Source organism: Bufo gargarizans, chromosome 8 (genome assembly GCF_014858855.1).
Source record: "Bufo gargarizans isolate SCDJY-AF-19 chromosome 8, ASM1485885v1, whole genome shotgun sequence".
Lineage (NCBI taxonomy): Eukaryota > Metazoa > Chordata > Amphibia > Anura > Bufonidae > Bufo > Bufo gargarizans.
The window spans coordinates 200811582-200823457 of record NC_058087.1 but is presented as its reverse complement, the minus strand read 5'-3'; the positions used below and the strand labels follow the sequence as shown (position 1 = coordinate 200823457).

Sequence of the window (11876 nt, the reverse complement as noted above, 5' to 3'; positions counted from 1 at the left end):
CCTGGGTGCTGGGCCTAAATATATGCCAATGGACTGTTGCAGTGGTGGCTGACGTGAAGCCTGATTCTCTGCTATGACATGCAGACTAATTCTCTGCTGACATGAAGACAGATTCTCTGTTACGGGACCTCTCTCCTCTGCCTGGGTGCCGGGGCCTAAATATCTGAGAATGGACTGTTCCAGTGGTGGGTGACGGGAAGCCAGATTCTCTGCTATGGAACCTCTCTCCAATTGATTTTGGTTAATTTTTATTTATTTAATTTTTATTTTAATTCATTTCCCTATCCACATTTGTTTGCAGGGGATTTACCTACATGTTGCTGCCTTTTGCAGCCCTCTAGCTCTTTCCTGGGCTGTTTTACAGCCTTTTTAGTGCCGAAAAGTTCGGGTCCCCATTGACTTCAATGGGGTTCGGGTTCGGGACGAAGTTCGGATCGGGTTCGGATCCCGAACCCGAACATTTCCGGGATGTTCGGCCGAACTTCTCGAACCCGAACATCCAGGTGTTCGCTCAACTCTAGTTGTGACAAATGTCCTTTGGTGAAAAAACACCCAATCTTGTTGTACAATTATCTGCTCCCTCTTAATTTAGACAAATAAACACGCAATGTAACAGATGACAATCGCAAATTTATTATTTTGGATTTTAGATGACGAGATAAAGATCTAACATAAAGAACACAATGCATAAAGCCTAAAGACCCTCTTGTCCTCAACATCCTGTCTTCTGACCATTGATATAATCTAACTCCACTAAAGAACATCTCAAAGTGCACAACAAATCACCAAAAGTCAGACAAAATCAATGACCATGTAATAACAACTTATCCATCCATAGGAAAAAATGTGTATAGCAGCACAACGAAAATATAAAGTCTTATCTTGTGGCGGTGCCAGCCGTGTTGGGAGCCAGTCAGAAGTTCCCCCTTGGATGCGTCATATAGAAGAAACCGCAGCACTCTCTTGTCTTTAATTCAATGGAAGTTATTTCACCAGCACAAAATGTGACGTTTCGACCGTAAAGGTCTTTCTCAAGCAACGTTGCTTGAGAAAGACCTTTACGGTCGAAACGTCGCATTTTTTGCTGGTGAAATAAATTCCATTGAATTGAAGACAAGAGAGTGCTGCGGTTTCTTCTATATAACTTATCCATCCAAGCGCAGATGTGTCCTCCCTTTCCTTACCTTTCCTGTTGGTTCGAGATATCCATGATGTGTGGCACAAAATGACCTGCTTTGAAAAGTTTTAGATTACTCAAAACCACCAACAGAAAAATGAAATTTTTTATATTTTATCAATTTGAAACGGTGTTAGTGGAAATTGTAGATTAAGAACAAAAGAGGAAAGAAAGACTAAATGGATCGTATGGAGTAATCAGCCCATTTATATAGAAATGACTTGCCCATCCACCACGGGCAGATTGCTCCAGATTAAATGATCGATTAGCTATCAACTCTTTGGCCAGCCTAAATGTTGTCAAGGACTCTAAACTGAGCTCTCTAAACCAAATCATGTAAAACAAGACATCCCAACCTTGTATCTACAGCTGTCCCCTCCCCCAATAGAAAACCATCACAATGACTGACATATTATTTAAATGAAATCATTAGATTCGTCTTCTCCATTGTTCTTCACTACGGATAAAAGCTACATGTTGCTCAATATCAACATCATGAGAAACATCCAGGAAGAATATAGGATCATGACATTCCCTGAACATTTTGCACTCGGCTCTGGAATGTTTGTCAGATAGCTGAAGGTAAACTCTGGGATGTAATTCTGGATCCATGACTGGTATGAGGTCACAAGGGTGTATACAGAAGGACGTGTTGCACATTTCGCTCCCCAGCTTGCAATTCCAACTTGGTACCAGATTCCTCTAACTTTACACACCAGAGGTCCTCCAGAGTCTCCCTGTAAGGCAAGTGGTTCACAGTTCAAGCATTCAGCATGATTTCATTATTCTAGTCTATTTATTTGACTTTGTGTATTAGGGTCCACTGACTGCTATGGAGGAGGGGGAGGGGTGGAATAATATGTTTAACTGATTATTTTGTTATCATTAAGAGATTCCAAGGTTTGTTCATATTCTTACCCGACATACAGAACATACAGTGTGTCACAGCTGACCACCCATTAGTAATGGTGGAACGTCATCACTATGACCCAATAACAAAAAGTTATCACTAAAATGATGACCACCTCTCTGAGATGAAGCATAAATGCACAAATTACATTTTCATGCAGTAACTCAACAACTATAGAAATCCCAGTAAAGAGAATGAGCTGGAAATCACTCATGGTCTTCGTTAGCTTCGGAGGCATCTAAGTAATTGCTAGGAGACCATAGAGGACAAAAATACTGGATGAAAATACTGGAAGAGAACCTGGAAGCTGGAGAGGTTGGATTGTGAAGCTCCTCCATTTATTTTTCTGCTTCTATCTCTGGAAACATCTCCAAAGACTACATTGGTTCATGATGATGATGATTCCAAGAAATGAGTTGTGTATTTATAAAGCTATGGGGTGATGATGAAAATGAGAGGACTTATTTATGGGACTTGTCTCAAAACTAGTCCAATATGTTCCATGCGGCCTTTACACATTACATGAAAGTGGAAACAGCATGCTGATTTTGCTGGGAGTGGAGAACTACATAATGTGTTGAGGGGTATCTCGATCCTCCCCAACAGCAGATGTCAGGGGAAAAATGGAAAGGACATTAGTGTTTGGCAGTGGCTTATTCTTGTCTCCTTATTGAAAACACGTAACTAATACACGTGAGGGACTTTTTAGTGTTATTTTTTTTATAAATTGCGCGGTCTGTGTGTGATGGAGGAGCGGCTCGGTCATCTTAGCAGTAAAAAATGTCAAATAAGGATAATTAAAGCCAAGAATATAATTGTGTGGCCCTCAAGAATGATTATGGTTATTTATAGAATAAAACCACTCACATTGCAGGTGTCTCCTTGTCCTGTCCTGGATCCGGCAGAGATCATGTCGTCTAGAACAATCTTGGTGTTGTCGCTGATTGACGTCCCCTCATGGTACATCTTGTCACATCGTACATGGTCTACCAGTGGAGCCATCACCTTCTGAAGGGTCATTGGAGAAGGCAGACTCACTTTTGGGAAGAAGTTCAGTGATTTACTGTATGTTTTGCATATTACGGTATCTCAACAAACTTTTATTAAATCTAAAACGGGCCCCAGTGTAAACCTTTACCAGGGCCCATCTACCCATTTATAATACTAGGGTCTTATTTTGTAGCTTTTAGGACCCCTCAGACTCCAGATTACGAGAGCAAGTACTACCTCTGCTCCCCACTTAGCTATAATCCGGCATTAACAACTGCAAATCACTAATAGGACAACCAAGAAAAGTTATTCAGCTCATTGAAAGCTAAGAAAACATACAATATAAGAAGCTGGAGCACATGGCGCCATGACCTCCTCCTCAGGCCTCACTGTACAGTTCACAGTCGGTGACGTCTTCTCTGCTACAATCAGTTCTGAGATCAGAGGCAGGGAAGGCATAATCTGTGTCCCCCCTGCCTTTCTCTTTCTGTCGATCACAGGTACCGTATGTTATGCAGCCTGGAATTATAAGCCTATAAAGTTTGGTGTCACCTTGAGCATCTTCCATGACATTATACTTTTCGGTGACCCAGTACATCCCTTGTAGGTAGGGATGAGCGAACTCGAACTGTATAGTTCGGGTTCGTACCGAATTTTGGGGTGTCCGTGACACGGACCCGAACCCGGACATTTTCGTAAAAGTCCGGGTTCGGGTTCGGTGTTCGTCGCTTTCTTGGCGCTTTTGTGACGCTTTCTTGGCGCTTTTTGAAAGGCTGCAAAGCAGCCAATCAACAAGCGTCATACTACTTGCCCCAAGAGGCCGTCACAGCCATGCCTACTATTGGCATGGCTGTGATTGGCCAGAGCACCATGTGACCCAGCCTCTATTTAAGCTGGAGTCACATAGCGCCGCCCGTCACTCTGCTCTGATTAGCGTAGGGAGAGGTTGCGGATGCGACAGTAGGGCGAGATTAGGCAGTGATTAACTCCTCCAAAGGACTTCACTTGATTAATCGATCGATCTGCAGCTGTGCATCATTGAGCTGCTGAAATTCAAATGCTCACTCACTGTTTTTAGGCTGCCAAGACCGTTTGTCAGTCACTTTTTTCTGGGGTGATCGGCGGCCATTTTGTGTCTTGTGCGGTGCTGCGACCAAGTGCATCCAAGCTGCGACCAAGTGCATTTAACCCTCAATGGTGTGGTTGTTTTTTGGCTAAAGCCTACATCAGGGTGAAGCTGTGACACCAAGTGCATTTAACCAGCAATAGTCTGTTCATTTTTTTGGCCATATACTAAATCAGGGGCAAGCTGCGCCTGTCACCAAGTGCATTTAACCCTCAATGGTGTGGTTGTTTTTTGGCTAAAGCCTACATCAGGGTGAAGCTGTCACACCAAGTGCATTTAACCAGCAATAGTCTGTTCATTTTTTGGCCATATACTACATCAGGGGCAAGCTGCGCCCGTCACCAAGTGCATTTAACCCTCAGTAGTGTGGTGCGCCAAGCTGTCACACCAAGTGCATTTAACCAGCAATAGTCTGTTCATTTTTTGGCCATATACTAAATCAGGGGCAAGCTGCGCCCGTCACCAAGTGCATTTAACCAGCAATAGTGTGGTTATTTTTTGGCCATATCCCAGTCTAATTCTGTCACTAAACCCATACCGGTCACCCAGCGCCTAAATACTAGGCCTCAAATTTATATCTCGCTAAATCTCTCGTTACCGCTGTCCTGTTGTGGCTGGGAAAGTTATTTAGTGTCCGTCAAAGCACATTTTTTGTTCTGGGTTGAAGTACAATTCCCAATTTAGCAATTTCATAATTTAGTGGTTCCTGCTATATCAGAGCTATTTGAAATCTATCCCTAAAAGGGTAGATCATATTCAAGGTGCACATTGGGTCATTCAGAATAACTTCACACACACCCGCTACTGTGTATTTCCAAGTCTAATTCTGTCACTAAACCCATACCTGTCACCCAGCGCCTAAATACTAGGCCTCAAATTTATATCCTGCTAAATCTCTCGTTAACGCTGTCCTGTTGTGGCTGGGAAAGTTATTTAGTGTCCGTCAAAGCACATTTCTTGTTCTGGGTTGAAATACAATTCCCAATTTAGCAATTTCATAATTTAGTGGTTTCTGCTGTATCAGAGCTATTTGAAATCTATCCCTAAAAGGGTATATAATATTCAAGGTGCACATTGGGTCATTCAGAATAACTTCACACACCCGCTACTGTGTATTTCCAAGTCTAATTCTGTCACTAAATCCATACCGGTCACCCAGCGCCTAAATACTAGGCCTCAAATTTATATCCCGCTGAATTTGAATACAATACATTGGGCCAAATAATATATTTGTTGTTGTGGTGAACCATAACAATGAGAAAAACATCTAGTAAGGGACGCGGACGTGGACATGGTCGTGGTGGTGTTAGTGGACCCTCTGGTGCTGGGAGAGGACGTGGCCGTTCTGCCACATCCACACGTCCTAGTGTACCAACTACCTCAGGTCCCAGTAGCCGCCAGAATTTACAGCGATATATGGTGGGGCCCAATGCCGTTCTAAGGATGGTAAGGCCTGAGCAGGTACAGGCATTAGTCAATTGGGTGGCCGACAGTGGATCCAGCACGTTCACATTATCTCCCACCCAGTCTTCTGCAGAAAGCGCACAGATGGCGCCTGAAAACCAACCCCATCAGTCTGTCACATCACCCCCATGCATACCAGGGAAACTGTCTCAGCCTCAAGTTATGCAGCAGTCTCTTATGCTGTTTGAAGACTCCGCTGGCAGGGTTTCCCAAGGGCATCCACCTAGCCCTTCCCCAGCGGTGAAAGACATAGAATGCACTGACGCACAACCACTTATGTTTCCTGATGATGAGGACATGGGAATACCACCTCAGCATGTCTCTGATGATGACGAAACACAGGTGCCAACTGCTGCGTCTTTCTGCAGTGTGCAGACTGAACAGGAGGTCAGGGATCAAGACTGGGTGGAAGACGATGCAGGGGACGATGAGGTCCTAGACCCCACATGGAATGAAGGTCGTGCCACTGACTTTCACAGTTCGGAGGAAGAGGCAGTGGTGAGACCGAGCCAACAGCGTAGCAAAAGAGGGAGCAGTGGGCAAAAGCAGAACACCCGCCGCCAAGAGACTCCGCCTGCTACTGACCGCCGCCATCTGGGACCGAGCACCCCAAAGGCAGCTTCAAGGAGTTCCCTGGCATGGCACTTCTTCAAACAATGTGCTGACGACAAGACCCGAGTGGTTTGCACGCTGTGCCATCAGAGCCTGAAGCGAGGCATTAACGTTCTGAACCTGAGCACAACCTGCATGACCAGGCACCTGCATGCAAAGCATGAACTGCAGTGGAGTAAACACCTTAAAACCAAGGAAGTCACTCAGGCTCCCCCTGCTACCTCTTCTGCTGCTGCCGCCTCGGCCTCTTCTGCTGCTGCCGCCTCGGCCTCTTCCTCCGCCTCTGGAGGAACGTTGGCACCTGCCGCCCAGCAAACAGGGGATGTACCACCAACACCACCACCACCACCTCCGTCACCAAGCGTCTCAACCATGTCACACGCCAGCGTTCAGCTCTCCATCTCACAAACATTTGATAGAAAGCGTAAATTCCCACCTAGCCACCCTCGATCCCTGGCCCTGAATGCCAGCATTTCTAAACTACTGGCCTATGAAATGCTGTCATTTAGGCTGGTGGACACAGACAGCTTCAAACAGCTCATGTCGCTTGCTGTCCCACAGTATGTTGTTCCCAGCCGCCACTACTTCTCCAAGAGAGCCGTGCCTTCCCTGCACAACCAAGTATCCGATAAAATCAAGTGTGCACTGCGCAACGCCATCTGTAGCAAGGTCCACCTAACCACAGATACGTGGACCAGTAAGCACGGCCAGGGACGCTATATCTCCCTAACTGCACACTGGGTAAATGTAGTGGCAGCTGGGCCCCAGGCGGAGAGCTGTTTGGCGCACGTCCTTCCGCCGCCAAGGATCGCAGGGCAACATTCTTTGCCTCCTGTTGCCACCTCCTCCTTCTCGGCTTCCTCCTCCTCTTCTTCCACCTGCTCATCCAGTCAGCCACACACCTTCACCACCAACTTCAGCACAGCCCGGGGTAAACGTCAGCAGGCCATTCTGAAACTCATATGTTTGGGGGACAGGCCCCACACCGCACAGGAGTTGTGGCGGGGTATTGAACAACAGACCGACGAGTGGTTGCTGCCGGTGAGCCTCAAGCCCGGCCTGGTGGTGTGTGATAATGGGCGAAATCTCGTTGCAGCTCTGGGACTAGCCAATTTGACGCACATCCCTTGCTTGGCGCATGTGCTGAATTTGGTGGTGCAGAAGTTCATTCACAACTACCCCGACATGTCAGAGCTGCTGCATAAAGTGCGGGCCGTCTGTTCGCGCTTCCGGCGTTCACATCCTGCTGCTGCTCGCCTGTCTGCGCTACAGCGTAACTTCGGCCTTCCCGCTCACCGCCTCATATGCGACGTGCCCACCAGGTGGAACTCCACCTTGCACATGCTGGACAGACTGTGCGAGCAGCAGCAGGCCATAGTGGAGTTTCAGCTGCAGCACGCACGGGTCAGTCGCACTACAGAACAGCACCACTTCACCACCAATGACTGGGCCTCCATGCGAGACCTGTGTGCCCTGTTGCGCTGTTTCGAGTACTCCACCAACATGGCCAGTGGCGATGACACCGTTATCAGCGTTACAATACCACTTCTATGTCTCCTTGAGAAAACACTTAGGGCGATGATGGAAGAGGAGGTGGCCCAGGAGGAGGAGGAGGAGGAGGAGGAAGAGGGGTCATTTTTAGCACTTTCAGGCCAGTCTCTTCGAAGTGACTCAGAGGGAGGTTTTTGGCAACAGCAGAGGCCAGGTACAAATGTGGCCAGCCAGGGCCCACTACTGGAGGACGAGGAGGACGAGGATGAGGAGGAGGTGGAGGAGGATGAGGATGAAGCATGGTCACAGCGGGGTGGCACCCAACGCAGCTCGGGTCCATCACTGGTGCGTGGCTGGGGGGAAAGGCAGGACGATGACGATACGCCTCCCACAGAGGACAGCTTGTCCTTACCCCTGGGCAGCCTGGCACACATGAGCGACTACATGCTGCAGTGCCTGCGCAACGACAGCAGAGTTGCCCACATTTTAACCTGTGCGGACTACTGGGTTGCCACCCTGCTGGATCCACGCTACAAAGACAATGTGCCCACCTTACTTCCTGCACTGGAGCGTGATAGGAAGATGCGCGAGTACAAGCGCACGTTGGTAGACGCGCTACTGAGAGCATTCCCAAATGTCACAGGGGAACAAGTGGAAGCCCAAGGCCAAGGCAGAGGAGGAGCAAGAGGTCGCCAAGGCAGCTGTGTCACGGCCAGCTCCTCTGAGGGCAGGGTTAGCATGGCAGAGATGTGGAAAACTTTTGTCAACACGCCACAGCTAACTGCACCACCACCTGATACGCAACGTGTTAGCAGGAGGCAACATTTCACTAACATGGTGGAACAGTACGTGTGCACACCCCTCCACGTACTGACTGATGGTTCGGCCCCATTCAACTTCTGGGTCTCTAAATTGTCCACGTGGCCAGAGCTAGCCTTTTATGCCTTGGAGGTGCTGGCCTGCCCGGCAGCCAGCGTTTTGTCTGAACGTGTATTCAGCACGGCAGGGGGCGTCATTACAGACAAACAGCAGCCGCCTGTCTACAGCCAATGTGGACAAGCTGACGTTCATAAAAATGAACCAGGCATGGATCCCACAGGACCTGTCCGTCCCTTGTCCAGATTAGACATTAACTACCTCCCCATAACCATATATTATTGGACTCCAGGGCACTTCCTCATTCAATCCTATTTTTATTTTCATTTTACCATTATATTGCGAGGCTACCCAAAGTTGAATGAACCTCTCCTCTGCCTGTGTGCTAGGCCTAAATATATGCCAATGGACTGTTGCCAATGTTGGGCTGACGTGAAGCCTGATTCTCTGCTATGACATGCAGACTGATTCTCTGCTGACATGAAGCCAGATTGTCTGTTACGGGACCTCTCTCCTCTGCCTGGGTGCTGGGCCTAAATTTATGACAATGGACTGTTGCAGTGGTGGCTGACGTGAAGCCTGATTCTCTGCTATGACATGCAGACTGATTCTCTGCTGACATGAAGCCAGATTGTCTGTTACGGGACCTCTCTCCTCTGCCTGTGTGCTAGGCCTAAATATATGCCAATGGACTGTTGCAGTGGTGGCTGACGTGAAGCCTGATTCTCTGCTATGACATGCAGACTGATTCTCTGCTGACATGAAGCCAGATTCTCTGTTACGGGACCTCTCTCCTCTGCCTGGGTGCTGGGCCTAAATATATGCCAATGGACTGTTGCAGTGGTGGCTGACGTGAAGCCTCATTCTCTGCTATGACATGCAGACTGATTCTCTGCTGTACATGAAGCCAGATTCTCTGTTACGGGACCTCTCTGCTCTGCCTGTGTGCTAGGCCTAAATATATGCCAATGGACTGTTGCAGTGGTGGGTGACGTGAAGCCTCATTCTCTGCTATGACATGCAGACTGATTCTCTGCTGACATGAAGCCAGATTGTCTGTTACGGGACCTCTCTCCTCTGCCTGTGTGCTAGGCCTAAATATATGCCAATGGACTGTTGCAGTGGTGGCTGACGTGAAGCCTCATTCTCTGCTATGACATGCAGACTGATTCTCTGCTGACATGAAGCCAGATTCTCTGTTACGGGACCTCTCTGCTCTGCCTGTGTGCTGGGCCTAAATATATGCCAATGGACTGTTGCAGTGGTGGCTGACGTGAAGCCTCATTCTCTGCTATGACATGCAGACTGATTCTCTGCTGACATGAAGCCAGATTCTCTGTTACGGGACCTCTCTGCTCTGCCTGTGTGCTGGGCCTAAATATATGCCAATGGACTGTTGCAGTGGTGGCTGACGTGAAGCCTCATTCTCTGCTATGACATGCAGACTAATTCTCTGCTGACATGAAGCCAGATTGTCTGTTACGGGACCTCTCTCCTCTGCCTGGGTGCTGGGCCTAAATTTATGACAATGGACTGTTGCAGTGGTGGCTGACGTGAAGCCTGATTCTCTGCTATGACATGCAGACTGATTCTCTGCCGACATGAAGCCAGATCCTCTGTTACGGGACCTCTCTCCTCTGCCTGGGTGCTGGGCCTAAATTTATGACAATGGACTGTTGCAGTGGTGGCTGACGTGAAGCCTCATTCTCTGCTATGACATGCAGACTAATTCTCTGCTGACATGAAGCCAGATCCTCTGTTACGGGACCTCTCTCCTCTGCCTGGGTGCTGGGCCTAAATTTATAAAAATGGACTCTTACAGTGGTGGGTGACGTGAAGCCTGATTCTCTGCTATGACATGAAGACTGATTCTCTGCTGACATGAAGCCAGATTGTCTGTTACGGGACCTCTCTCCTCTGCCTGGGTGCCGGGGCCTAAATATCTGAGAATGGACTGTTCCAGTGGTGGGTGACGGGAAGCCAGATTCTCTGCTATGGAACCTCTCTCCAATTGATTTTGGTTAATTTTTATTTATTTAATTTTTATTTTTAATTCATTTCCCTATCCACATTTGTTTGCAGGGGATTTACCTACATGTTGCTGCCTTTTGCAGCCCTCTAGCCCTTTCCTGGGCTGTTTTACAGCTGTTTTAGTGCCGAAAAGTTCGGGTCCCCATTGACTTCAATGGGGTTCGGGTTCGGGACGAAGTTCGGATCGGGTTCGGATCCCGAACCCGAACATTTCCGGGATGTTCGGCCGAACTTCTCGAACCCGAACATCCAGGTGTTCGCTCAACTCTACTTGTAGGTAGGGATGAGCGAACTCGAACTGTATAGTTCGGGTTTGTACCGAATTTTGGGGTGTCCGTGACACGGACCCGAACCCGGACATTTTCGTAAAAGTCCGGGTTCGGGTTCGGTGTTCGTCGCTTTCTTCGCGCTTTTGTGACGCTTTCTTGGCGCTTTTTGAAAGGCTGCAAAGCAGCCAATCAACAAGCGTCATACTACTTGCCCCAAGAGGCCATCACAGCCATGCCTACTATTGGCATGGCTGTGATTGGCCAGAGCACCATGTGACCCAGCCTCTATTTAAGCTGGAGTCACATAGCGCCGCCCGTCACTCTGCTCTTATTAGCGTAGGGAGAGGTTGCGGCTGCGACAGTAGGGCGAGATTAGGCAGATTAACTCCTCCAAAGGACTTGATTAACTGATCGATCTGCAGCTGTGGATCATTGAGCTGCTGATCCTCAATTGCTCACTGTTTTTAGGCTGCACAGACCGTTTGTCAGTCACATTTTTCTGGGGTGATCGGCGGCCATTTTGTGTCTTGTGGTGCGCCAGCACAAGCTGCGACCAAGTGCATTTAACCCTCAATGGTGTGGTTGTTTTTTGGCTAAAGCCTACATCAGGGTGAAGCTGTCACACCAAGTGCATTTAACCAGCAATAGTCTGTTCATTTTTTGGCCATATACAAAATCAGGGGCAAGCTGCGCCTGTCACCAAGTGCATTTAACCCTCAATGGTGTGGTTGTTTTTTGGCTAAAGCCTACATCAGGGTGAAGCTGTCACACCAAGTGCATTTAACCAGCAATAGTCTGTTCATTTTTTGGCCATATACTAAATCAGGGGCAAGCTGCGCCTGTCACCAAGTGCATTTAACCCTCAATGGTGTGGTTGTTTTTTGGCTAAAGCCTACATCAGGGTGAAGCTGTCACACCAAGTGCATTTAA

The 11876-nt window shown here is 48.0% G+C and overlaps 1 pseudogene; it reads right to left on the bottom strand.

Moving 5' to 3' along the window:
• Window positions 1-1647: 1647 nt before the first annotated feature.
• LOC122945575 overlaps window positions 1648-11876 on the bottom strand; it is a 58402-nt pseudogene continuing 48173 nt past the window's right edge.